The following is a 27,140-nucleotide window of genomic DNA, read 5'->3' as shown; positions in this document are numbered from 1 at the left end:
AAGTCACTTTGTGGCGAAACGTTTCCTCAATAAAGATTCCCATATGTTGCATAAGTGTCTCAATCTTCAACTTGTCTTTTTTTTTAATAATTTATCACATGCTTATCTTCTTCCTAAAGGTTCTAGTCTAACAGACACCTGTCTGCCCGCTCAGGTTCTGCTTAAAATTACCAATTACTATTCGTTATTGAGTACTTATTAGCCTGTTATTTTTCATACTAGGAGAGTGGACCGTTCACTAAACATCTGGGCGGTACCTGGAAACTCACACCTGACTCCCAAAACCAGGCAAAGGTGAAATCTTGCGATGCAGCCTGTAGCAGCCTGTAGATTGTCCACCTCGTTGTGATGTCCTGTCTTAGCACCTCCACCTCCATTTCTTCTCTCTCTATATAATTTATTCCTATATACTGTGCTTCTTTCACTGGTCACACATTGATTTCACTTCATTATCTTTCTTGGGTGACATGTGGCAACATTGCCTACACCAGGTTACAACCTATTCCGATGCGACAGACTAAACAGGCAGCAAGGGGGGTTTGGCCTGTATGTCACAGAGTCGCTCAGTGGCACAGAACTACTAAACACCTCAAATGATGTAGTTGAAGTTATGGCGGTAAAGATCGAGAACCTAAACCTTGTCATTGTGGTAGTATACAAGCCTCCAGATGCAACTTCCCAGCAATTCCAGGAGCAGTTTGAGAAAATTGACCACTGTCTGGAAAGTCTCCCAACTCCTGCCCCAAACATCTTACTACTAGGAGATTTCAATCTGAGACACCTAAAATGTAGGAGTATAGCAAACAATGTTTTAGCAGAGATCACCCCGGGAGGCAGCTCAGATGAAAATCCACACACACACAAACTATTAAATCTCTGCAACAAATTCACCTTAAACCAGCAAATAGTAGAGCCTACAAGACTAGAAAATACGCTGGACCTCATCTTCACAAACAATGACTATCTGATACGTAATATAACTGTATCAAAGACAATGCACTCAGATCACAACATAATAGAGGTAAATACATGTATGCACAGGGCTCCGGACCAGCAAAATGTAAGCAGTCATGAAGGTCTCTTCACGAAATTCAATTTCAATAACAAAAACATACAATGGGATCAAATAAACCATGTCCTAAATGAAACTAGTTGGGAAGATATCCTAAACAACATGGACCAGAGCATCTGCCTTGAAAAAAATGAATTCTGTGGTTCTTGAGATCTGCTCAAGACACATTCCATTAAGAAAAAGAAAGAAAAGATATAAACTAGAAAGAGAGAGACGTTCCCTATACAGACAAAGGCGAAGAGACACAGAGCTGCTGAGTGGGGTCAATATATCTGAAATACGAAGGGAGGCACTAGTCAATAAAATTGCAAATATCGAACTTAAGCTGAAGGAATCGTATAGGAGACAAGAATCACAGGAAGAACTAAAAGCCATAAAGGAAGTTGAAAAAGACCCAAAATACTTCTTCTCTTATGCCAAGTCTAAGGGAAAAACAACATCCAGTATTGGGTCCCTGCTTAGGCGGGATGGGACATACACAGATGATAGCCAAGAAATGAATGGGATACTAAAGTCACAATATGACTCAGTGTTCAGCAATCCACTGTCCACTCTAAGCGTCGACAATCCAAATGAATTCTTTATGAACGAAACCCAAAATTTGGTCATCCCAAAACTCTCGGATATTATTATAACTCCACAAGATTTTGAAGAGGCAGTTAATGACATACCCATGCACTCTGCCCCAGGGCCAGAGTCATGGAACTCCGTGTTCATCAAGAACTGCAAGAAGTCCCTATCACGTGCCTTCAGCATTTTATGGAGAGGGAGCATGGACATATTGGTCATTCCACACACACTAAAAACAGCAGACACAGCCCCACTCCACAAATTGGGCAGTAAAGCAATTGCAAAGAACTACAGAGAGTTCTAAGAAGCAAGATCGCCAACCACCTAGATACCCATCAGTTACACAACCCAGGGCAACACGGGTTTAGAGCAGGTCGCTCCTGCCTGTCGCAGCTACTGGACCACTATGACAAGGTCCTGGATGCTGTAGAGGATAAACAAAATACAGATGTAGTATACACAGACTTTGCAAAAGCTTTTGACAAGTGTGACCATGGTGTAATTGCACACAAAATGAGGAATGAAGGAATAACGGGAAAAGTTGGTCGATGGATCTACAACTTCTTAACAAGTAGAACACAAAGAGTAATAGTAAACAGAGTAAAGTCCCAGGCAGCCATGGTAAAAAGATCTGTTCCATAAGGCACAGTACTCGCTCTCATTCTATTCCTCATCCTCATTTCTGACATAGACAGAGATGGCCATAGCTCCATGTCTTCCTTTGCGGATGACACCCGGATCACCATGGCAGTGACCTCCATTGAAGACAGTGCGAGACTCCAAGGGGACATCAACCAAATCTTCGAATGGGCCACTACAAACAATATGAAGTTCAACGAGGAGAAATTTCAACTACTCAGATATGGGAAACTTGAAGAAATTAAAAATGCGTCAGGGTATACCACAAATTCTAACCATACAATAGAGCGGAAAAGTAATGTGAAGGACCTGGGAGTGATATCAGAAAATCTCGCCTTCAAAGACCACAACAATGTATGTACCTCATCCGCTAGGTAAATGATAGGATGGATAATGAGAACCTTCAAAACTAGGGACAGCAAGCCTATGATGAGTCTCTTCAAATCGCTTGTCCTCTCTAGGCTGGAATACTGTACACTAACGGCCCCCTTCAAGGCTGTTCCACTTCCTGACTACTCTATGACTGAAGAAATACTTCCTAACATCCCTGTGACACATTTGAGTCTTCAACTTGCAAGAGTGACCCCTTGCTTCTGTGTCCCCTCTCTGGAACATCTTGTCTCTGACCAGCTTGCCTATTCCACGTAGTATTTTGTATGTTGCTATCACGTCTCCCCTAACCCCCCTGTCCTCCAGTGTCATCAGTTCGATTTCCCTTAACCTTTCTTCGTAGGACATTCCCCTTAGCTCTGGAACTAACCTTGTCGCAAACGTTTGCACTTTCTCTAATTTCTTAACATGCTTGACCCGGTGCGGGTTCCAAACTGGTGCTGCATACTCCAGTATGGGCCTGACGTACACGGTGTACAGTGTTTTGAAAGATTCCTTACTTAGGTATCGGAACGCTAATCTCAGGTTTGCCAAGCGCACATATGCTGCAGCAGTTATCTGGTTGATGTGTGCTTCCAGGGACGTGCTCGGTGTTATACTCACCCCAAGATTTTTTTCCATGAGCGAGGTTTGCAGTCTTGACCACGTAGCCTATACTCTGTCTGCAGTCTTCTTTGCCATTCCCCGATCTTCATGACTTTGCATTTGGCAGGGTTGAACTCGAGAAACCAGTTGCTGGACCACGTGTCCAGCCTGTCCAGGTCTCTTTGAAGTCCTGCCTGATTCACACCTGATTTAATTCTCCTCATTAAATTCACATCGTCTGCGAACAGGGACACCTCTGAGTCTATCCCTTCCATCATGCCATTTACATATACCAAAAATAGCACTGGTCCTAGGACCGACCCCTGGGAGACTCCGCTCGACACAGATGCCCACTGTGATTCCTCATCACGTACCATGACTAGTTGTTGCCTCCCTGACAGGCATTCACTGATCCATTGCAGTGCCCTTCCTGTTACACGCGCCTGATCCTCTAGTTTCTGCACTAGTCTCTTTTGAGGAACGATGTCGAAGGCCTTCTTGCAGTCCAAGAACATGCAATCAACCCACCCCTCTCTCTCGTGTCTTACTTATGTGTGTGTGTGTGTGTGTGTGTGTGTGTGTGTGTGTGTGTGTGTGTGTGTGTGTGTGTGTGTGTGTGTGTGTGTGTGTGTGTGTGTGTGTGTGTGTGTGTGTGTGTGCTTAAAGGTATATTTAAACGATCTTATACTTCTAGGAGAGCAACGATGATGACGAATTTAAGTGTACTGGTCTGTTTAGTGGCTGCTCTTCCCTGTTGGACAGATGGACACGTACCATCACCTGTTGGTGAGTAAGCAAATGCATTTGTATGTGTTAGTTACGTGTAAAGTAGGTAAGCTGGCCTAGTATGTAACTACCCGTCGTAATGCTCTGCAACAGTAGCTGGTGATACCCACTGTTAGTAGAAATGTTGTTAGAAGAATCATAATGTGTTTTGTAGACACGTTTCCGGTTACTAAAATAAATTAAAAAAAAAAATTAGATAATTTCAGAATTTAAATAAAATTTATTATTCCCAAAAATTTAGTATTGTTTATTTAACTCAAAATATCTTAAAGGAAAATCAGCGTCCATTAGTCTACACTGATTCTGTTTGTATTCAAAATAACAGGTAATGTAGAATACGTCTTGTTCAAGAAGTTACATAAGAATGATGAAGATGACTTGAACATCTCACATCACATTTCATGTACAAATGTTACTGTTCTTCAATTATGGTAAAAATTAACCTTTCACAGTCACCAATTTTTATGTCAGTTGTAATTTAACGGTAGAGTGAAAAATTGTACACAAAGTAATATACAGATACGAATATTAATGTGAATGTAATTATTGTGAAGTTTGTATTTACTTAGAGAAGGGTGAAGGGAAAGAGGGAGTAAACATGAAGAGAAAGAAGAAGTGGGAGAGGGAGTGAGTGGAAAGGACGCGGAAAGTGAAGACAGGAGACAGGAATGAGAAAGGTGTTATACTGGGCCATTTTAATGACTTTACAACCCACTTTCTTCTGTGTAAAATGAATGTTAAAACTGAGATTTGTGTTTAAGGCTCAGTGTATCTGACCAAAACATTCTCTGTAATCAAGGTACCTGCAACATTCTCTGTAATCAAGGTACCTGCAACATTCTCTGTAATCAAGGTACTTGCATTCTCTGTAATCAAGGTACCTGCAACATTCTCTGTAATCAATGTACCTGCAACATTCTCTGTAATCAAGGTACCTGCAACATTCTCTGTAATCAAGGTACCTGCAACATTCTCTGTAATCAATGTACCTGCAACATTCTCTGTAATCAAGGTACTTGCATTCTCTGTAATCAAGTTACCAGCAACATTCTCTGTAATCAATGTACCTGCAACATACTCTGTAATCAAGGTACCTGCAACATTCTCTGTAATCAATGTACCTGCAACATTCTCTGTAATCAAGGTACTTGCATTCTCTGTAATCAAGGTACCAGCAACATTCTCTGTAATCAATGTACCTGCAACATTCTCTGTAATCAAGGTACCTGCAACATTCTCTGTAATCAATGTACCTGCAACATTCTCTGTAATCAAGGTACCTGCAACATTCTCTGTAATCAAGGTACCTGCAACATTCTCTGTAATCAATGTACCTGCAACATTCTCTGTAATCAAGGTACTTGCATTCTCTGTAATCAAGGTACCAGCAACATTCTCTGTAATCAATGTACCTGCAACATTCTCTGTAATCAAGGTACCTGCAACATTCTCTGTAATCAATGTACCTGCAACATTCTCTGTAATCAAGGTACTTGCATTCTCTGCAATCAAGGTACCAGCAACATTCTCTGTAATCAATGTACCTGCAACATTCTCTGTAATCACGGTACCTGCAACATTCTCTGTAATCAATGTACCTGCAACATTCTCTGTAATCAAGGTACTTGCATTATCTGTAATCAAGGTACCTGCAACATTCTCTGTAATCAATGTACCTGCAACATTCTCTGTAATCAAGGTACCTGCAACATTCTCTGTAATCAATGTACCTGCAACATTCTCTGTAATCAAGGTACCTGCAACATTCTCTGTAATCAATGTACCTGCAACATTCTCTGTAATCAAGGTACCTGCAACATTCTCTGTAATCAAGGTACCTGCAACATTCTCTGTAATCAAGGTACCCGCAACATTCTCTGTAATGAAGGTACCTGCAACATTCTCTGTAATCAAGGTATCTGCAACATTCTCTGTAATCAAGGTATCTGCAACATTCTCTGTAGTCAAGGCACCTGCAACATTCTCTGTAAACAAAGTACCTGCAACATTCTCTGTAATCAAGGTACCTGCAACATTCTCTGTAATCAAGGTACCTGCAACATTATCTGTAAACAAGGTATCTGCAACATTCTCTGTAATCAAGGTACCTGCAACATTCTCTGTAATCAAGGTATGCGCAACATTCTCTGTAATGAAGGTACCTGCAACATTATCTGTAATCAAGGTATCTGCATCATTCTCTGTAATCAAGGTATCTGCAACATTCTCTGTAGTCAAGGCACCTGCAACATTCTCTGTAATCAAGGTACCTGCAACATTATCTGTAATCAAGGTATCTGCAACATTCTCTGTAATCAAGGTACCTGCAACATTCTCTGTAATCAAGGTACCTGTAACATTCTCTGTAATGAAGGTACCTGCAACATTATCTGTAATCAAGGTATCTGCAACATTCTCTGTAATCAAGGTATCTGCAACATTCTCTGTAGTCAAGACACCTGCAACATTCTCTGTAATCAAAGTACCTGCAACATTCTCTGTAATCAAGGTACCTGCAACATTCTCTGTAATCAAGGTACCTGCAACATTCTCTGTAATAAAGGTACCTGCTACATTCTCTGTAATCAAGGTACCTGCAACATTATCTGTAATCAAGGTACCTGCAACATTCTCTGTAATAAAGGTACCTGCAACATTCTCTGTAATCAAGGTACCTGCAACATTCTCTGTAATCAAGGTACCTGCAACATTCTCTGTAATCAAGGTATGTGCAACATTCTCTGTAATCAAGGTACCTGCAACATTCTCTTTAATGAAGGTACCTGCAACATTATCTGTAATCAAGGTACCTGCAACATTCTCTGTAATCAAGGTATCTGCAACATTCTCTGTAGTCAAGGCACCTGCAACATTCTCTGTAATCAAAGTACCTGCAACATTCTCGGTAATCAAGGTACCTGCAACATTGTAATCAAGGTACCTGCAACATTCTCTGTAATCAAGGTACCTGCAACATTCTCTGTAATCAAGGTACCTGCAACATTCTCTGTAATCAAAGTACCTGGAACATTCTCTGTAATGAAGGTACCTGCAACTTTCTCTGTAATCAAGGTAACTGTATCACTCTCTGCAATCAAGGTATCTGCAACATTCTCTGTAATGAAGGTACATGCAACATTCTCTGTAGTCAAGGTACCTGCAACATTCTCTGTAGTCAAGGTACCTGCAACATTCTCTGTAATCAAGGTACCTGCAACATTCTCTGTAATCAAGGTATGTGCAACATTCTCTGTAATGAAGGTACCTGCAACATTATCTGTAATCAAGGTATCTGCAACATTCTCTGTAATCAAGGTCTCTGCAACATTCTCTGTAGTCAAGGCACCTGCAACATTCTCTGTAATCAAGGTACCTGCAACATTATCTGTAATCAAGGTATCTGCAACATTCTCTGTAATCAAGGTACCTGCATCATTCTCTGTAATCAAAGTACCTGGAACATTCTCTGTAATGAAGGTACCTGCAACTTTCTCTGTAATCAAGGTAACTGTATCACTCTCTGCAATCAAGGTATCTGCAACATTCTCTGTAATGAAGGTACCTGCAACATTCTCTGTAGTCAAGGTACCTGCAACATTCTCTGTAGTCAAGGTACCTGCAACATTCTCTGTAATCAAGGTACCTGCAACATTCTCTGTAATCAAGGTATGTGCAACATTCTCTGTAATGAAGGTACCTGCAACATTATCTGTAATCAAGGTATCTGCAACATTCTCTGTAATCAAGGTATCTGCAACATTCTCTGTAGTCAAGGCACCTGCAACATTCTCTGTAATCAAGGTACCTGCAACATTCTCTGTAATCAAGGTACCTGCAACATTCTCTGTAATCAAGGTACCTGCAACATTCTCTGTAATAAAGGTACCTGCAACATTCTCTGTAATCAAGGTACCTGCAACATTATCTGTAATCAAGGTACCTGCAACATTCTCTGTAATAAAGGTACCTGCAACATTCTCTGTAATCAAGGTACCTGCAACATTCTCTGTAATCAAGGTACCTGCAACATTCTCTGTAATCAAGGTATGTGCAACATTCTCTGTAATCAAGGTACCTGCAACATTCTCTTTAATGAAGGTACCTGCAACATTATCTGTAATCAAGGTACCTGCAACATTCTCTGTAATCAAGGTATCTGCAACATTCTCTGTAGTCAAGGCACCTGCAACATTCTCTGTAATCAAAGTACCTGCAACATTCTCGGTAATCAAGGTACCTGCAACATTCTCTGTAATCAAGGTACCTGCAACATTCTCTGTAGTCAAGGCACCTGCAACATTCTCTGTAGTCAAGGAACCTGGAACTTTCTCTGTAATCAAGGTAACTGTATCACACTCTGCAATCAAGGTATCTGCAACATTCTCTGTAATGAAGGTACCTGGAACATTGTAATGAAGGTACCTGCAACATTCTCTGTAATCAAGGCACCTGCAACATTCTCGGTAATCAAGGTACCTGCAACATTCTCTGTAATCAAGGTATCTGCAGCATTCTCTGTAATCAAGGTGCCTGCAAAATTCTCTGTAATCAAGGCACCTGCAACATTATCTGTAATGAAGGTACCTGCAACATTCTCTGTAGTCAAGGTACCTGCAACATTCTCTGTAATCAAGGTACCTGCAATATTCTCTGTAATCATGGTACCTGCAACATTCTCTGTATTAAAGGTGCTTGGAACATTCTCTATAATCAAGTCACCTGCAACATTCTCTGTAATCAAGGTACCTGCAACATTCTCTATAATCAAGGTACCTGCAACATTCTCTCTAATGAAGGTACCTGCAACATTCTCTGTATTGAAGGTACCTGCAACATTCTCTGTAGTCAAGGAACCTGCAACATTCTCTGTAATCAAGGTACCTGCAACATTCTCTGTAGTCAAGGTTCCTGCAACATTCTCTGTAATCAAGGTACCTGCAACATTCTCTGTAATCAAGGTATCTGCAACATTCTCTGTAATCAACGTGCCTGCAACATTGTAGTCAAGGTACCTGCAACATTCTCTGTAATCAAGGTACCTGCAACATTCTCTGTAATGAAGGTACCTGCAATATTCTCTGAAATCATCGTACCTGCAACATTCTCTGTAATCAAGGTGCCTGCAACATTCTCTGCAATCAAGGTACCTGCAACATTCTCTGCAATCAAGGTACCTGCAACATTCTCTGTAATCAAGGTACCTGCAATATTCTCTGTAATCAAGGTACCTGCAATATTCTCTGCAATCATGGTACCTGCAACATTCTCTGTAATCAAGGTACCTGCAACATTCTTTGCAATCAATGTGTCTGCAACATTCTCTGTATTCAAGGTACTTGGAACATTCTCTATAATCAAGGTACCTGAAACATTCTCTGTAATCAAGGTACCTGCAACTTTCTCTGTAATCAAGGTACCTGCAACATTTTTTGTAATCAAGGTATCTGCAACATTCTCTGTATTCAAGGTACTTGGAACATTCTCTATAATCAAGGTGCCTTCAACATTCTCTGCAATCAAGGTATCTGCAACATTGTCTGTAATCAAGGTACCTGCAATAATTCTCTGTAATCAAGGTATCTTCAACATTCTCTGTAGTCAAGGTACCTACAACATTCTCTGTATTCATGGTACCTGCAACCTTCTCTGTAGTCAAGGTACCTGCAACATTCTCTGTAATCAAGATACCTGCAACATTCTCTGTAATCAAGGCACCTGCAATAATTCTCTGTAACCAAGGTACCTGCAACATTCTCTCTAATCAAGGTACCTACAACATTCTCTGTAATCAAGGTACCTGCAACATTCTCTGTAGTCAAGGTACCTGCAACATTCTCTGTAATCAAGGTACCTGCAAGATTCTCTGCAATCAAGGTACCTGCAACATTCTCTGTAGTCAAGGTACCTGCAAAATTGTGATCTAATAAAGCCGTATTAAAGTAAGCTGTAATCTAATAAGGCCGTATTAAAGTAAGCTGTAATCTAATAAGGCCGTATTAAAGTAAGCTGTAATCTAATAAGGCCGTATTAAAGTAAGCTGTAATCTAATAAGGCCGTATTAAAGTAAGCTGTAATCTAATAAGGCCGTATTAAAGTAAGCTGTAATCTAATAAGGCCGTATTAAAGTAAGCTGTAATCTAATAAGGCCGTATTAAAGTAAGCTGTAATCTAATAAGGCCGTATTAAAGTAAGCTGTAATCTAATAAGGCCGTATTAAAGTAAGCTGTAATCTAATAAGGCCGTATTAAAGTAAGCTGTAATCTAATAAGGCCGTATTAAAGTATGCTGTAATCTAATAAGGCCGTATTAAAGTAAGCTGTAATCTAATAAGGCCGTATTAAAGTAAGCTGTAATCTAATAAGGCCTAATTAAAGATATTTTGACTTGATGTACTCAAAATGTCGGTGATTTTGTAAAAACATTAGTTATTATCTAATAACTTCTAATTATAAAATAACTTTATAAATTATGAACTTAACTAACCATGTAATAACTTTGTTATGATTGATTTTTGTAGGAAAGCATTTAGATATTTGGTTGATTAAAGAAGGTCCGCAGTGTCAGCTGATCCTCCAGGTGCGGACCTTGATCGTCTTGGGTTAGATAGAAGAATGTGGATTCCTAACAATAAATTTTTGAGAAACACGAAATCATTCGTCATGTTGTTGTAGATGTGGGTATTCTATTGCATTTTTCCATATTTCCATGGGATCTTTCTTAGCATCAAACAGGCGCTTTAAAATGTTATTTTTTGAGAGCTCAATCATTTCCATATGTGGTTCTTGAGGGGCCTTGAAGACATCAAGAGGTGAGGTTGAAATATTAATCCCAGTGTTACGTCATGATTCTCAAAGTCAGTGAATCTTTCATTGAATTCATCAGATAATTAGTCTGTAACAGCATTCATGTGAATCGTCTGTATCTTCAAATGATTCACATGAATCCTCCTCCTCATTAATGACCTTTCGCCAGCTGGGGAAACGTGTTCATCCGAAATTTCCATTTGAGCAACAAGGGTTCGGAAAAAATTTAACTTTTTTGCCACACGATTAGATTTTTTGCCACTTATATCATATATATAGACTTAATTTTACATTGCTGATAAGTATTCAAGTTATATTGTTTGACTTGATATTACACAGAAATGCAGCATTTATATGGAAATATTCAATTATTAATAATTTACAGTAGTGATATTGTTCTTCGTAAAATTTAATGATTTGTTCTCTCAAAAATAAAATTTTGATTAACACCTGTGATAATTAGCACACCTGTCCTTGTGATAGCCAACACACCTGTCCCTGTGATAGCCAGCGCACCTGTCCCTGTGATAGCCAGCACACCTGTCCTTGTGATAGCCAACACACCTGTCCCTGTGATAGCCAGCGCACCTGTCCCTGTGATAGCCAGCACACCTGTCCTTGTGATAGCCAACACACCTGTCCCTGTGATAGCCAGCGCACCTGTCCCTGTGATAGCCAGCACACCTGTCCTTGTGATAGCCAACACACCTGTCCCTGTGATAGCCAGCGCACCTGTCCCTGTGATAGCCAGCACACCTGTCCTTGTGATAGCCAACACACCTGTCCTTGTGATAGCCAGCGCACCTGTCCCTGTGATAGCCAGCACACCTTTCCTTGTGATAGCCAACACACCTGTAATTGTGATAGCCAGCACACCTGTCCCTGTGATAACCAGCACACCTGTCCCTGTGATAACCAGCACACCTGTCCCTGTGATAACCAGCACACCTGTCCCTGTGATAACCAGCACACCTGTCCCTGTGATAACCAGCGCACCTGTCCCTGTGATAACCAGCACACCTGTCCCTGTGATAACCAGCACACCTGTCCCTGTGATAACCAGCGCACCTGTCCCTGTGATAGCCAGCACACCTGTCCCTGTGATAACCAGCACACCTGTCCCTGTGATAACCAGCACACCTGTCCCTGTGATAACCAGCACACCTGTCCCTGTGATAACCAGCACACATGTCCCTGTGATAACCAGCACACCTGTCCCTGTGATAGCCAGCACACCTGTCCCTGTGATAGCCAGCACACCTGTCCCTGTGATAACCAGCACACCTGTCCTTGTGATAGCCAACACACCTGTCCCTGTGATAACCAGCACACCTGTCCCTGTGATAACCAGCACACCTGTCCTTGTGATAGCCAGCACACCTGTCCCTGTGATAACCAGAACACCTGTCCCTGTGATAGCCAGCACACCTGTCCCTGTGATAACCAGCACACCTGTCCCTGTGATAACCAGCACACCTGTCCCTGTGATAGCCAGCACACCTGTCCCTGTGATAACCAGCGCACCTGTCCCTGTGGCAGCCAGGAAACCTGTCCCTGTGATAGCCAGCACACCTGTCCCTGTGATAGCCAGCACACCTGTCACTGTGATAGCCAGCACACCTGTCTCTGTGATAGCCAGCACACCTGTCCCTGTGATAGCCAGCACACCTGTCCCTGTGATAACCAGCACACCTGTCCCTGTGATAACCAGCACACCTGTCCCTGTGATAACCAGCACACCTGTCCCTGTGATAGCCAGCACACCTGTCCCTGTGATAGCCAGCACACCTGTCCCTGTGATAGCCAGCACACCTGTCCCTGTGATAGCCAGCACACCTGTCCCTGTGATAGCCAGCACACATGTCTCTGTGATAGCCAGCACACCTGTCCCTGTGATAGCCAGCACACCTGTCCCTGTGATAGCCAGCACACCTGTCCCTGTGATAGCCAGCACACCTGTCCCTGTGATAGCCAGCACACCTGTCTCTGTGATAGCCAGCACACCTGTCCCTGTGATAACCAGCACACCTGTCCCTGTGATAACCAGCGCACCTGTCCCTGTGATAGCCAGCACACCTGTCCCTGTGATAGCCAGCACACCTGTCCCTGTGATAACCAGCACACCTGTCGCTGTGATAACCAGCACACCTGTCCCTGTGATAACCAGCACACCTTTCCCTGTGATAGCCAGCACACCTGTCCCTGTGATAGCCAGCACACCTGTCCCTGTGATAGCCAGCACACCTGTCCCTGTGATAGCCAGTACACCTGTCCCTGTGATAACCAGCACACCTGTCCCTGTGATAGCCAGCACACCTGTCCCTGTGATAGCCAGCACACCTGTCCCTGTGATAACCAGCGCACCTGTCCCTGTGATAGCCAGCACACCTGTCCCTGTGATAACCAGCACACCTGTCCCTGTGATAACCAGCACACCTGTCCCTGTGATAACCAGCACACCTGTCCCTGTGATAACCAGCACACCTGTCCCTGTGATAACCAGCACACCTGTCCCTGTGATAGCCAGCACACCTGTCCCTGTGATAGCCAGCACACCTGTCCCTGTAATAACCAGCACACCTGTCCTTGTGATAGCCAACACACCTGTCCCTGTGATAACCAGCACACCTGTCCCTGTGATAACCAGCACACCTGTCCTTGTGATAGCCAGCACACCTGTCCCTGTGATAACCAGCACACCTGTCCCTGTGATAGCCAGCACACCTGTCCCTGTGATAACCAGCACACCTGTCCCTGTGATAACCAGCACACCTGTCCCTGTGATAGCCAGCACACCTGTCCCTGTGATAACCAGCGCACCTGTCCCTGTGGCAGCCAGGAAACCTTTCCCTGTGATAGCCAGCACACCTGTCCCTGTGATAGCCAGCACACCTGTCCCTGTGATAGCCAGCACACCTGTCCCTGTGATAACCAGCACACCTGTCCCTGTGATAACCAGCACACCTGTCCCTGTGATAGCCAGCACACCTGTCCCTGTGATAGCCAGCACACCTGTCCCTGTGATAGCCAGCACACCTGTCCCTGTGATAGCCAGCACACCTGTCCCTGTGATAGCCAGCACACCTGTCCCTGTGATAGCCAGAACACCTGTCCCTGTGATAACCAGCACACCTGTCCCAGTGATAGCCAGCACACCTGTCCCTGTGATAGGCAGAAAACCTGTCCCTGTGATAACCAGCACACCTGTGCCAGTGATAGCCAGCACACCTGTCCCTGTGATAACCAGCACACCTGTCCCTGTGATAACCAGCACACCTGTCCCTGTGATAACCAGCACACCTGTCCCTGTGATAACCAGCACACCTGTCCCTGTGATAACCAGCACACCTGTCCCTGTGATAGCCAGCACACCTGTCCCTGTGATAGCCAGCACACCTGTCCCTGTAATAACCAGCACACCTGTCCTTGTGATAGCCAACACACCTGTCCCTGTGATAACCAGCACACCTGTCCCTGTGATAACCAGCACACCTGTCCTTGTGATAGCCAGCACACCTGTCCCTGTGATAACCAGCACACCTGTCCCTGTGATAGCCAGCACACCTGTCCCTGTGATAACCAGCACACCTGTCCCTGTGATAACCAGCACACCTGTCCCTGTGATAGCCAGCACACCTGTCCCTGTGATAACCAGCGCACCTGTCCCTGTGGCAGCCAGGAAACCTTTCCCTGTGATAGCCAGCACACCTGTCCCTGTGATAGCCAGCACACCTGTCCCTGTGATAGCCAGCACACCTGTCCCTGTGATAACCAGCACACCTGTCCCTGTGATAACCAGCACACCTGTCCCTGTGATAGCCAGCACACCTGTCCCTGTGATAGCCAGCACACCTGTCCCTGTGATAGCCAGCACACCTGTCCCTGTGATAGCCAGTACACCTGTCCCTCTGATAACCAGCACACCTGTCCCTGTGATAGCCAGCACACCTGTCCCTGTGATAGCCAGCACACCTGTCCCTGTGATAACCAGCGCACCTGTCCCTGTGATAGCCAGCACACCTGTCCCTGTGATAACCAGCACACCTGTCCCTGTGATAACCAGCACACCTGTCCCTGTGATAACCAGCACACCTCTCCCTGTGATAACCAGCACACCTGTCCCTGTGATAACCAGCACACCTGTCCCTGTGATAGCCAGCACACCTGTCCCTGTGATAGCCAGCACACCTGTCCCTGTGATAACCAGCACACCTGTCCTTGTGATAGCCAACACACCTGTCCCTGTGATAACCAGCACACCTGTCCCTGTGATAACCAGCACACCTGTCCTTGTGATAGCCAGCACACCTGTCCCTGTGATAACCAGCACACCTGTCCCTGTGATAGCCAGCACACCTGTCCCTGTGATAACCAGCACACCTGTCCCTGTGATAACCAGCACACCTGTCCCTGTGATAGCCAGCACACCTGTCCCTGTGATAACCAGCGCACCTGTCCCTGTGGCAGCCAGGAAACCTTTCCCTGTGATAGCCAGCACACCTGTCCCTGTGATAGCCAGCACACCTGTCACTGTGATAGTTAGCACACCTGTCTCTGTGATAGCCAGCACACCTGTCCCTGTGATAGCCAGCACACCTGTCCCTGTGATAACCAGCACACCTGTCCCTGTGATAACCAGCACACCTGTCCCTGTGATAACCAGCACACCTGTCCCTGTGATAGCCAGCACACCTGTCCCTGTGATAGCCAGCACACCTGTCCCTGTGATAGCCAGCACACCTGTCCCTGTGATAGCCAGCACACCTGTCCCTGTGATAGCCAGCACACATGTCTCTGTGATAGCCAGCACACCTGTCCCTGTGATAGCCAGCACACCTGTCCCTGTGATAGCCAGCACACCTGTCCCTGTGATAGCCAGCACACCTGTCCCTGTGATAGCCAGCACACCTGTCTCTGTGATAGCCAGCACACCTGTCCCTGTGATAACCAGCACACCTGTCCCTGTGATAACCAGCGCACCTGTCCCTGTGATAGCCAGCACACCTGTCCCTGTGATAGCCAGCACACCTGTCCCTGTGATAACCAGCACACCTGTCCCTGTGATAACCAGCACACCTGTCCCTGTGATAACCAGCACACCTGTCCCTGTGATAGCCAGCACACCTGTCCCTGTGATAGCCAGCACACCTGTCCCTGTGATAGCCAGCACACCTGTCCCTGTGATAGCCAGTACACCTGTCCCTGTGATAACCAGCACACCTGTCCCTGTGATAGCCAGCACACCTGTCCCTGTGATAGCCAGCACACCTGTCCCTGTGATAGCCAGCACACCTGTCCCTGTGATAGCCAGCACACCTGTCTCTGTGATAACCAGCACACCTGTCCCTGTGATAGCCAGCACACCTGTCCCTGTGATAACCAGCACACCTGTCCCTGTGATAGCCAGCACACCTGTCCCTGTGATAGCCAGCACACCTGTCCCTGTGATAGCCAGCACACCTGTCCCTGTGATAACCAGCACACCTGTCCCTGTGATAGCCAGCACACCTGTCCCTGTGATAGCCAGCACACCTGTCCCTGTGATAGCCAGCACACTTGTCCCTGTGATAGCCAGCACACCTGTCTCTGTGATAACCAGCACACCTGTCCCTGTGATAGCCAGCACACCTGTCCCTGTGATAGCCAGCACACCTGTCCCTGTGATAGCCAGCACACCTGTCTCTGTGATAACCAGCACACCTGTCCCTGTGATAGCCAGCACACCTGTCCCTGTGATAGCCAGCACACCTGTCCCTGTGATAGCCAGCACACCTGTCTCTGTGATAGCCAGCACACCTGTCCATGTGATAGCCAGCACACCTGTCCCTGTGATAGCCAGCACACCTGTCCCTGTGATAGCCAGCACACCTGTCTCTGTGATAACCAGCACACCTGTCCCTGTGATAGCCAGCACACCTGTCCCTGTGATAGCCAGCACACCTGTCCCTGTGATAGCCAGCACACCTGTCCCTGTGATAGCCAGCACACCTGTCCCTGTGATAGCCAGTACACCTGTCCCTGTGATAGCCAGCACACCTGTCCCTGTGATAGCCAGCACACCTGTCCCTGTGATAGCCAGCACACCTGTCCCTGTGATAGCCAGCACACCTGTCCCTGTGATAACCAGCACACCTGTCTCTGTGATAGCTAGCACACCTGTCCCTGTGATAGCCAGCACACCTGTCTCTGTGATAACCAGCACACCTGTCTCTGTGATAGCTAGCACACCTGTCCCTGTGATAGCCAGCACACCTGTCCCTGTGATAACCAGCACACCTGTCTCTGTGATAGCTAGCACACCTGTCCCTGTGATAGCCAGCACACCTGTCCCTGTGATAGCCAGCACACCTGTCCCTGTGATAACCAGCACACCTGTCCCTGTGATAACCAGCACACCTGTCTCTGTGATAGCCAGCACACCTGTCCCTGTGATAGCCAGCACACCTGTCCCTATGATAACCAGCGCACCTGTCTCTGTGATAGCCAGCACACCTGTCCCTGTGATAGCCAGCACACCTGTCCCTGTGATAGCCAGCACACCTGTCCCTGTGATAGCCAGTACACCTGTCCCTGTGATAGCCAGCACACCTGTCCCTGTGATAGCCTGCCATACTGAATATCTCATCACCCAACTTAAACATCAAGCAGAACTGACTATGCCGCATTTGCATGAATATAGTTAATAATTCATAAAATTTTATGCAGAGTGTCACTTAAAATAGTAGATTTAGAACGAAGATTTTGAGGATGCAAAATACAATGAAAGAAATTTAGAGCATCTGGTCCTGATAGTTATTTTTTTCTGGCTGTGGAAGAAACCGTTCAAGTTTTCCTGTCAAGGAAGGTGCGCCTCTGTACACGCACTCACTAAATTACCCAAATCCAGTTCAACTTCGCGACCTTTGTCTTGTAAGTTGTTGAAGATATCTATTCCAGGTGTCATATCAGTAATTATTCGTTGACAAGAAAATTCTCAGTTATGCCACGAGTCAAGTAAAATACCTCCGTTGAGTCATTTGTATCGGTTGATTCAACCACAGGGATTAAATAATATTTATTTTCCTTTAGGAGTATTGCGAGATGTTGTTGTGTTACTGATCAGTTATGTTTCTTCTTGAAAGAAGCAGTTGTTTGTATTTTAAAACCTTATCAAGGTCTAAGGATCCTACAGCTTTATCAATACATTCTTTTACGATTTCTAAGTGGCAAAATCGCTTACTTTTTCCAAATATATAAGCCACTTTATAAGTTAATTCAGTGGTATCATTTTGGGTCTTAACACTGCTTGAAATAATTACCGTTGCTTTTGCTTTCCATCTTTTAATATCTGCAATACAAACTTTCGTGCCTCTAAGTCTAATTTGACATATTGATGGTCCTTATGAGTTCCATATTGCTGATGCGCATTGAATTTCTTCATTGTTTATATTGTAGTATCACAGAGTAAGCTAATTATTATTGCAATTCCCAGTCATCATTAAAAATTTTATATTCTTCCTTCAGCATTCTTTAAGACTTTTTTGACGTGATAGGTTAAGGACACATACAAACACACACACACACACACACACACACACACACACACATGAGGAGAATTAAATCTGATGAGGACAAGGCAGGACTTCAAAGAGACCTGGACAGACTGGACACCTGGTCCAGCAAATGGCTTCTCGAATTTAATCCTGCCAAATGCAAAGTCATGAAGATAGGGGAAGGGCACAGAAGACCACAGACAGAGTATAGGCTAGGTGGCCAAAGACTGCAAACCTCACTCAAGGAGAAAGATCTTGGGGTGAGTATAACACCGAGCATGTCTCCGGAAGCACACATCAATCAGATAACTGCTGCAGCATATGGGCGCCTGGCAAACCTGAGAACAGCATTCCGACACCTTAGTAAGGAATCATTCAAGACACTGTACACCGTGTATGTCAGGCCCATACTGGAGTATGCAGCACCTGTTTGGAACCCGCACTTGATAAAGCACGTCAAGAAACTAGAGAAAGTACAAAGGTTTGCAACAAGGTTAGTTCCAGAGCTAAGGGGAATGTCCTATGAAGAAAGATTAAGGGAAATCGGCCTGACGACACTGGAGGACAGGAGGGTCAGGGGAGACATGATAACGACATATAAAATACTGCGTGGAATAGACAAGGTGGACAAGGACAGGATGTTCCAGGGAGGGGACACAGAAACAAGAGGCCACAATTGGAAGTTGAAGACACAAATGAGTCAGAGAGATAGTAGGAAGTATTTCTTCAGTCATAGAGTTGTAAGGCAGTGGAATAGCCTAGAAAATGACGTAGTGGAGGCAGGAACCATACACAGTTTTAAGACGAGGTTTGATAAAGCTCATGGAGCGGGGAGAGAGAGGGTCTAGTAGCAACCGGTGAAGAGGCGGGGCCAGGAGCTAGGACTCGACCCCTGCAACCACAAATAGGTGAGTACAAATAGGTGAGTACACACACACACACACACACACACACACACACACACACACACACACACACACACACACACAAAGGAGGAGAAAACAGTGATTAAGGGTATCAAAGCAATAGGTGAGGGTGACATGACCCAGGTGGCAACTTTTCGAAGAATGGTTTGTAAGGGGACGGAAACGGCCCCTCAAAGTAATTTTCAAGGCAGAATCAACTCGAACCATGATTCTGCAGGAGAAAGCACGACTGAGAGACAAACAAGAGTACCAGAGTGTGTACCTTGATCGAGACAGAACACAAGAGGAAAGGTTGATACTGAAAGAGAGAGTACAAAAACGAAAGGAGGAACGAGAGGAAATGACAAAGATGAGCAGAAGAACCCAGATGCAGGTGGAAGGGCAAACACACCCTCCAAAAACACCCGCAGAAGGACTTCAACCGTGACAATCTCAAGGCAACTGAGCAATCTAAACCCACACTCACACATTGATCCCTCTGCCCCCACCCCCACTGCCCCCGCCAGGGCTCCCGATCCCCCAACCCCAGGATCACATTATTAAAAAAGATGTTGAAAGTTTGGTACACGAATGCAGATGGAATAACGAATAAATTTGAGGAGTGGCATGAAAGAATGAATAAGAATCCCAATACATCATAGCAGTCACAGAAACGAAACTGAGACAATAACAGATGCAGTCTTCCCACCAGGATTTCAGATCCTGAGGAAAGATAGAATGAGCAGAGGAGGAGGGGTTGCACTGGTCATAAAAGACCGATGGAGATTTGACGAAATGGAAGGCATGGACGAGATTGGGGGAAGGGATTACATAGCAAGTACACTTCAGTCTGGGGAACATAAGGCAGTCATTGCAGTGATGTATAATCCACCACAGAACTGCAGGAGGCCAAGAGAGGAATATGAAGAGAGCAACAGAGGGTGGGCACACTGGCCGAGGTGGTAAGAAGAGCTCACTCGAGAGAGAGTTAAGATGATGGATGTGGTACTGGAAAACCTTATGCATCAACATGTTAAGGACACTACCAGAGAAAGAGGGGAGGATGAACCAGCAAGACTGGACCATGTGTTCACCCTGAGCAGTTCAGACATTGAGGACATCACATATGAGAGGCCCCTTGGAGCTAGTGATCATATGGTTCTGAGTTTTGAATACATAATAGGATTACAAGTAGAGAGGGTAACAGGAGTTGGGTGGGAAAAGCCAAACTATAAAAAGGAGGGACTATACAGGTATGAGGAACTTCCTGCAGGAGGTTCAGTGGGACTGCTACAACTAAAGTAAGCCAATGAACAGGTGCCCCTCCTGTAGAGTTCCCGGCGCGCAAAATAGATGAGGACGAGCGTCCCAGAGAGAACGGTGGAAATTTGTCACTGATACGCAGGCGAGAGAGAGACGCCCACACCCGACGAAGGCTGACGCAGAAGCCTCCACGTCCTCCCTGGAGTCTTGAAGGCTTATTCGTTGGTATGTGCAAAATACAAATAAATATTTCGTGACCTATGCAAAAGGAGTGGTGAAACAAACTAAAACTTTGTATGAAGTTAAAAAATATATATATTCATAGGAGTATGGCTATTAATAACTAGCAAAAATGACCATTGCTTTTAAAGCCATGTTCGCCAACACAGCTTTTTCGACAAGACAGATCCGAGACTGGACCACAGAAGACGATGGTTAGTTCCGAAAGGAAGTTGTCACAATGTTCCAAAGGCTCAACCGAGGACTCAGATTTGGAAATGTGGGGAGCAATTCTGGCGAAAAAGCTGAGAAGCTGTTCACTGGACTCAATGGACTCATGGGACAGCAAAGCAAGCGAAACCAGTCAGGCCAGTGAGAAAGGGATGGATCTAGATACGGTCATACCAACCACAAGTGTACTGGATGGAGAAAGCTGGCAGGTAGCAGAAGCCCCGAAGAACCAGAGGAGATGCAATGTTTTCTTGCCTCAGATCGGGCAAGCCAAGCCATCTGCAGGCAGAAAATTCAGGTTGATAAACAAAGGTCACCACGACACTCCGTACTCTGCTATAATTTACCTCGAGAGGAAATATGGCCTGAAGATATCAGTGTCCTTAAATATTAAAGGGGAATTTATTCTCACTCCTCGAAATACAGAGTCCTATGAGGTACTGCTGACGGTGAACGACCTGGAATCACCACTTGTCCTAACTGAACTAAAATCCATAGAGCGGATAAAAAAAGACAATTCGCTAGCCGCTAGACATGCCTCTCGATGCAATCCATAGTAACAAAAACATCCTGAAAATTGAATGGCTCAGTGTCAAGAAGGACGGCAACGCCTATGAGCCGGGTCTTGAATCAACATTTAGGACCTCTCCCAGCTCAACTGGATCTTCGTTGTTGGGGAAAATACCAGGTTAGGATGTACAACCTTTGAGGTGCTTCAGGTGCCTAATGTCAGTTTAAGGAAATATGCGGCACCTGTACCGGAGTCTCACCCGACCAAGGACTGTTTGGATAAATTAAAGAGAAGTGTTGCTATGAAACCTCGGTGTTCGAACTGCAGAAAGAAGCATCATGCCTGGAACTTGCACTGCCTGGAACCTGCACAAACGGGTCATCATAGGATTAAGACCAGTTTCAGGACGCAGTTCCTGACGAATCAAACAACAACTCTTCGTGTGTTAGTGCAACTTGTAAATGGTCTAGGTCAGACCGAAACGTCGTTATAAGCTTCTCTCTCCTATGTGCAGGTTATTAATGTAACTAGGCCATAGGATGCATAAGAACACTACAATAACATCTAGGTCATCGTGTGCACAGGAATATTATGCTAGGCTACTGAGTGAACAAGAACACCACTATAACAACTATGTCATAGACTGAACAAGAACACCACTATAACAACTATGTCATAGACTGAACAAGAACACCACTATAACAACTATGTCATAGACTGAACAAGAACACCACAGCTTACCCATTAGAACACTGAGTGCACAAAATCCTTGCTCAAATCATCGTTTAAAGAGAATATTGAACAGCTATTATTAATGTAATATATATTATTTGCGTCTCATTCCAGGCTATATTCTTACTGTCATTTTATGCAATGTTCATCAGATTTTCCCTGACATTATGAGAGGCAACCAATTTTTGTCTAAATATAATAGACTTATTTTTATTAATTCTCTTAATGTGTTAGATAAAAACTGAATTTTAAGCGTAATTTTAATTAAACATTATTTTTTACAAATGATGAACAAGATATAACTTCAACAACGGTTCAGTGTGTGGATGCTGTGCTGACAGCACAAGTGATGAACGACGGGATCACTACAGCATCACCTGGCACCTATATTTTCATTTCTGACGGCGGTGCCGCACCTTCCACTCTCTTCACGGTAAATGTCTCCCCAATTTTATGTATATGAGAAGATGATAGTAACACATACAAAGCTCCCTTAATTTTAATGAAAATTCACTACTAACTTAAAAAGATATACTCACGAAATATTTCCACCATGTAAATTTAGACTATTAATTTTTGGTTTACAACCATTTTTTTTTTTCAGATTTCAATGACGGGGATGAAAAAAAATAATAAAATTACATGAAACATTTGATTCGTAAAACTTTGCGATAACATAAATCCTCTGAAAATTAAAGACACTTAAAATAGAAGTGAAATAAATCCAAATTTCAATATTTAATTCAATGGATATTTTAAGTTGCCTCTCATTATTAAATAATAAAAAGACTAGATTTTTCAAATTTAACTGGAAAATATAGACTAAATTCGTCAACAACTGGAATCCTGTTGTCCTGTAGCTGGATCGCTAGCGCCCTCAGCTCACACACTGAGATCCGGGGTTCGAATCTCCTCCGGTACGGCAGGAAAACATTAGGGACGTGTTTATATAAGACATCTGCTGTCTATGTTCACCCATCAGTAAAATGGGTACCTGGGTGTTAGTGGACTGGTGTGGGTCGCATCCTGGGACAAAATTAACCTAATTTGCGGGAAATGCTCAGCATAACAAGTGACTTTCTATATAGTAGTATGTCAGTGATGTTAGCTATGGTCTGTATACCTTGTATACCTTGTAGTAAAGATATTATTATTATTATTATTATTGAGCTAAATGCTTATAAAACAGAGAAAACATCTTAAGGACGACTAAATATATATACTGAGATAACGTAACTCTTAATAATCATTGTTGTTGGTAATCGGCATAACCCAATTTCCTTCATCTATATTCTTCATTATTCAAATGTACTTAGCATAATTTCAAAGTTAAGTAATAGTAATAATCGTAGAGTCAATAATGATACTTGTGACAAATGATTTTAAAACCGACAAGTTGAACATTGAGACACTTAGGCAACATATGGGAATCATTATTAACATTTCCTTAATAAAGATTCCCATATATTGCATAAGTGTCTCTATCTTCAATAATGATAATAACAGCGAGGAAAGTATTTTAAATAAGATTACATTAAGATAAGAGAATGCAATACGGACAAAGAAATAGATTACATTTAGATTAGAGAATGAAATACGGACAAAAAAATAGATTATATTTATATAAGATAATGCAATACGGACAAACAAATAGATTACATTAAAATAAGAGAATGAAATACGGACAAACAAATAGATTACATTTAGCTAAGAGAATGCAAAACGGACAAGCAAATAGATTTGATATATTTACAAATATTAGAGAATGATTTCTTACCATTTTCGGTGCACAATATTATTCCAGCTGACACCTGACCTTAGTAACTGAAATTTAGTGGGACAATATAAGAACCATCTACCTTGTGCTGAAGAACCTTCTACCTTGTGCTGAAGAACCTTCTGCCTTGTGCTGAAGAACCTTCTGCCTTGTGCTGAAGAACCTTCTACCTTGTGTTGAAGAACCATCTACCTTGTGTTGAAGAACCTTCTACCTTGTGCTGAAGAACCTTCTGCCTTGTGCTGAAGAACCATCTACCTTGTGTTGAAGAACCTTCTACCTTGTGCTGAAGAACCTTCTGCCTTGTGCTGAAGAACCTTCTGCCTTGTGCTGAAGAACCTTCTGCCTTGTGCTGAAGAACCTTCTGCCTTGTGTTGAAGAACCATCTACCTTGTGTTGAAGAACCTTCTACCTTGTGCTGAAGAACCTTCTGCCTTGTGCTGAAGAACCATCTACCTTGTGTTGAAGAACCTTCTACCTTGTGCTGAAGAACCTTCTGCCTTGTGCTGAAGAACCTTCTACCTTGTGCTGAAGAACCTTCTGCCTTGTGTTGAAGAACCATCTACCTTGTGCTGAAGAACCTTCTACCTTGTGCTGAAGAACCTTCTGCCTTGTGCTGAAGAACCTTCTGCCTTGTGCTGAAGAACCTTCTACCTTGTGCTGAAGAACCTTCTGCCTTGTGCTGAAGAACCTTCTGCCTTGTGCTGAAGAACCTTCTACCTTGTGCTGAAGAACCTTCTGCCTTGTGCTGAAGAACCTTCTACCTTGTGCTGAAGAACCTTCTACCTTGTGCTGAAGAACCTTCTGCCTTGTGCTGAAGAACCTTCTACCTTGTGCTGAAGAACCTTCTGCCTTGTGTTGAAGAACCTTCTACCTTGTGCTGAAGAACCTTCTACCTTGTGCTGAAGAACCTTCTACCTTGTGCTGAAGAACCTTCTGCCTTGTGCTGAAGAACCTTCTACCTTGTGCTGAAGAACCTTCTACCTTGTGCTGAAGAACCTTCTACCTTGTGCTGAAGAACCTTCTACCTTGTGCTGAAGAACCTTCTACCTTGTGCTGAAGAACCTTCTGCCTTGTGCTGAAGAACCTTCTACCTTGTGCTGAAGAACCTTCTACCTTGTGCTGAAGAACCTTCTACCTTGTGCTGAAGAACCTTCTGCCTTGTGCTGAAGAACCTTCTACCTTGTGCTGAAGAACCTTCTACCTTGTGCTGAAGAACCTTCTACCTTGTGCTGAAGAACCTTCTACCTTGTGCTGAAGAACCTTCTACCTTGTGCTGAAGAACCTTCTACCTTGTGCTGAAGAACCTTCTATCTTGTGCTGAAGAACCATCTACCTTGTGCTGAAGAACCTTCTACCTTGTGCTGAAGAACCTTCTACCTTGTGCTGAAGAACCTTCTACCTTGTGCTGAAGAACCTTCTACCTTGTGCTGAAGAACCTTCTATCTTGTGCTGAAGAACCATCTACCTTGTGCTGAAGAACCTTATACCTTGTGCTGAAGAACCTTCTACCTTGTGCTGAAGAACCTTCTACCTTGTGCTGAAGAACCATCTACCTTGTGCTGAAGAACCTTCTACCTTGTGCTGAAGAACCTTCTACCTTGTGCTGAAGAACCATCTACCTTGTGCTGAAGAACCTTCTACCTTGTGCTGAAGAACCTTCTGCCTTGTGCTGAAGAACCTTCTACCATGTGCTGAAGAACCTTCTACCTTGTGCTGAAGAACCTTCTGCCTTGTGCTGAAGAACCTTCTACCTTGTGCTGAAGAACCTTCTACCTTGTGTTGAAGAACCATCTACCTTGTGCTGAAGAACCTTCTACCTTGTGCTGAAGAACCTTCTGCCTTGTGCTGAAGAACCTTCTACCTTGTGTTGAAGAACCATCTACCTTGTGCTGAAGAACCTTCTACCTTGTGCTGAAGAACCATCTACCTTGTGCTGAAGAACCTTCTACCTTGTGCTGAAGAACCTTCTGCCTTGTGCTGAAGAACCTTCTGCCTTGTGTTGAAGAACCTTCTACCTTGTGTTGAAGAACCTTCTGCCTTGTGTTGAAGAACCTTCTGCCTTGTGCTGAAGAACCTTCTACCTTGTGCTGAAGAACCTTCTACCTTGTGTTGAAGAACCTTCTACCTTGTGTTGAAGAACCTTCTACCTTGTGTTGAAGAACCTTCTACCTTGTGCTGAAGAACCTTCTACCTTGTGTTGAAGAACCTTCTGCCTTGTGTTGAAGAACCTTCTACCTTGTGTTGAAGAACCTTCTACCTTGTGTTGAAGAACCTTCTGCCTTGTGCTGAAGAACCTTCTACCTTGTGTTGAAGAACCTTCTACCTTGTGTTGAAGAACCTTCTACCTTGTGCTGAAGAACCTTCTACCTTGTGTTGAAGAACCTTCTGCCTTGTGTTGAAGAACCTTCTACCTTGTGTTGAAGAACCTTCTACCTTGTGTTGAAGAACCTTCTACCTTGTGCTGAAGAACCTTCTACCTTGTGTTGAAGAACCTTCTGCCTTGTGCTGAAGAACCTTCTGCCTTGTGCTGAAGAACCTTCTACCTTGTGTTGAAGAACCTTCTGCCTTGTGCTGAAGAACCTTCTACCTTGTGTTGAAGAACCTTCTGCCTTGTGCTGAAGAACCTTCTACCTTGTGCTGAAGAACCTTCTACCTTGTGCTGAAGAACCATCTACCTTGTGCTGAAGAACCATCTACCTTGTGCTGAAGAACCTTCTACCTTGTGCTGAAGAACCTTCTACCTTGTGCTGAAGAACCTTCTACCTCGTGCTGAAGAACCTTCTACCTTGTGTTGAAGAACCTTGTGTTGAAGAACCTTCTACCTTGTGTTGAAGAACCTTCTACCTTGTGTTGAAGAACCTTCTACCTTGTGCTGAAGAACCATCTACCTTGTGTTGAAGAACCTTCTACCTTGTGCTGAAGAACCTTCTGCCTTGTGTTGAAGAACCATCTACCTTGTGTTGAAGAACCTTCTACCTTGTGCTGAAGAACCTTCTACCTTGTGTTGAAGAACCATCTACCTTGTGTTGAAGAACCTTCTACCTTGTGTTGAAGAACCATCTACCTTGTGTTGAAGAACCTTCTACCTTGTGTTGAAGAACCTTCTACCTTGTGTTGAAGAA

The sequence above is a fragment of the Cherax quadricarinatus genome, chromosome 77 (assembly GCF_038502225.1).
Source record: "Cherax quadricarinatus isolate ZL_2023a chromosome 77, ASM3850222v1, whole genome shotgun sequence".
Classification (NCBI taxonomy): Eukaryota; Metazoa; Arthropoda; class Malacostraca; order Decapoda; family Parastacidae; genus Cherax; species Cherax quadricarinatus.
The sequence above is the reverse complement of the archived record's forward strand: the minus strand, read 5'-3'. Positions refer to the sequence as shown.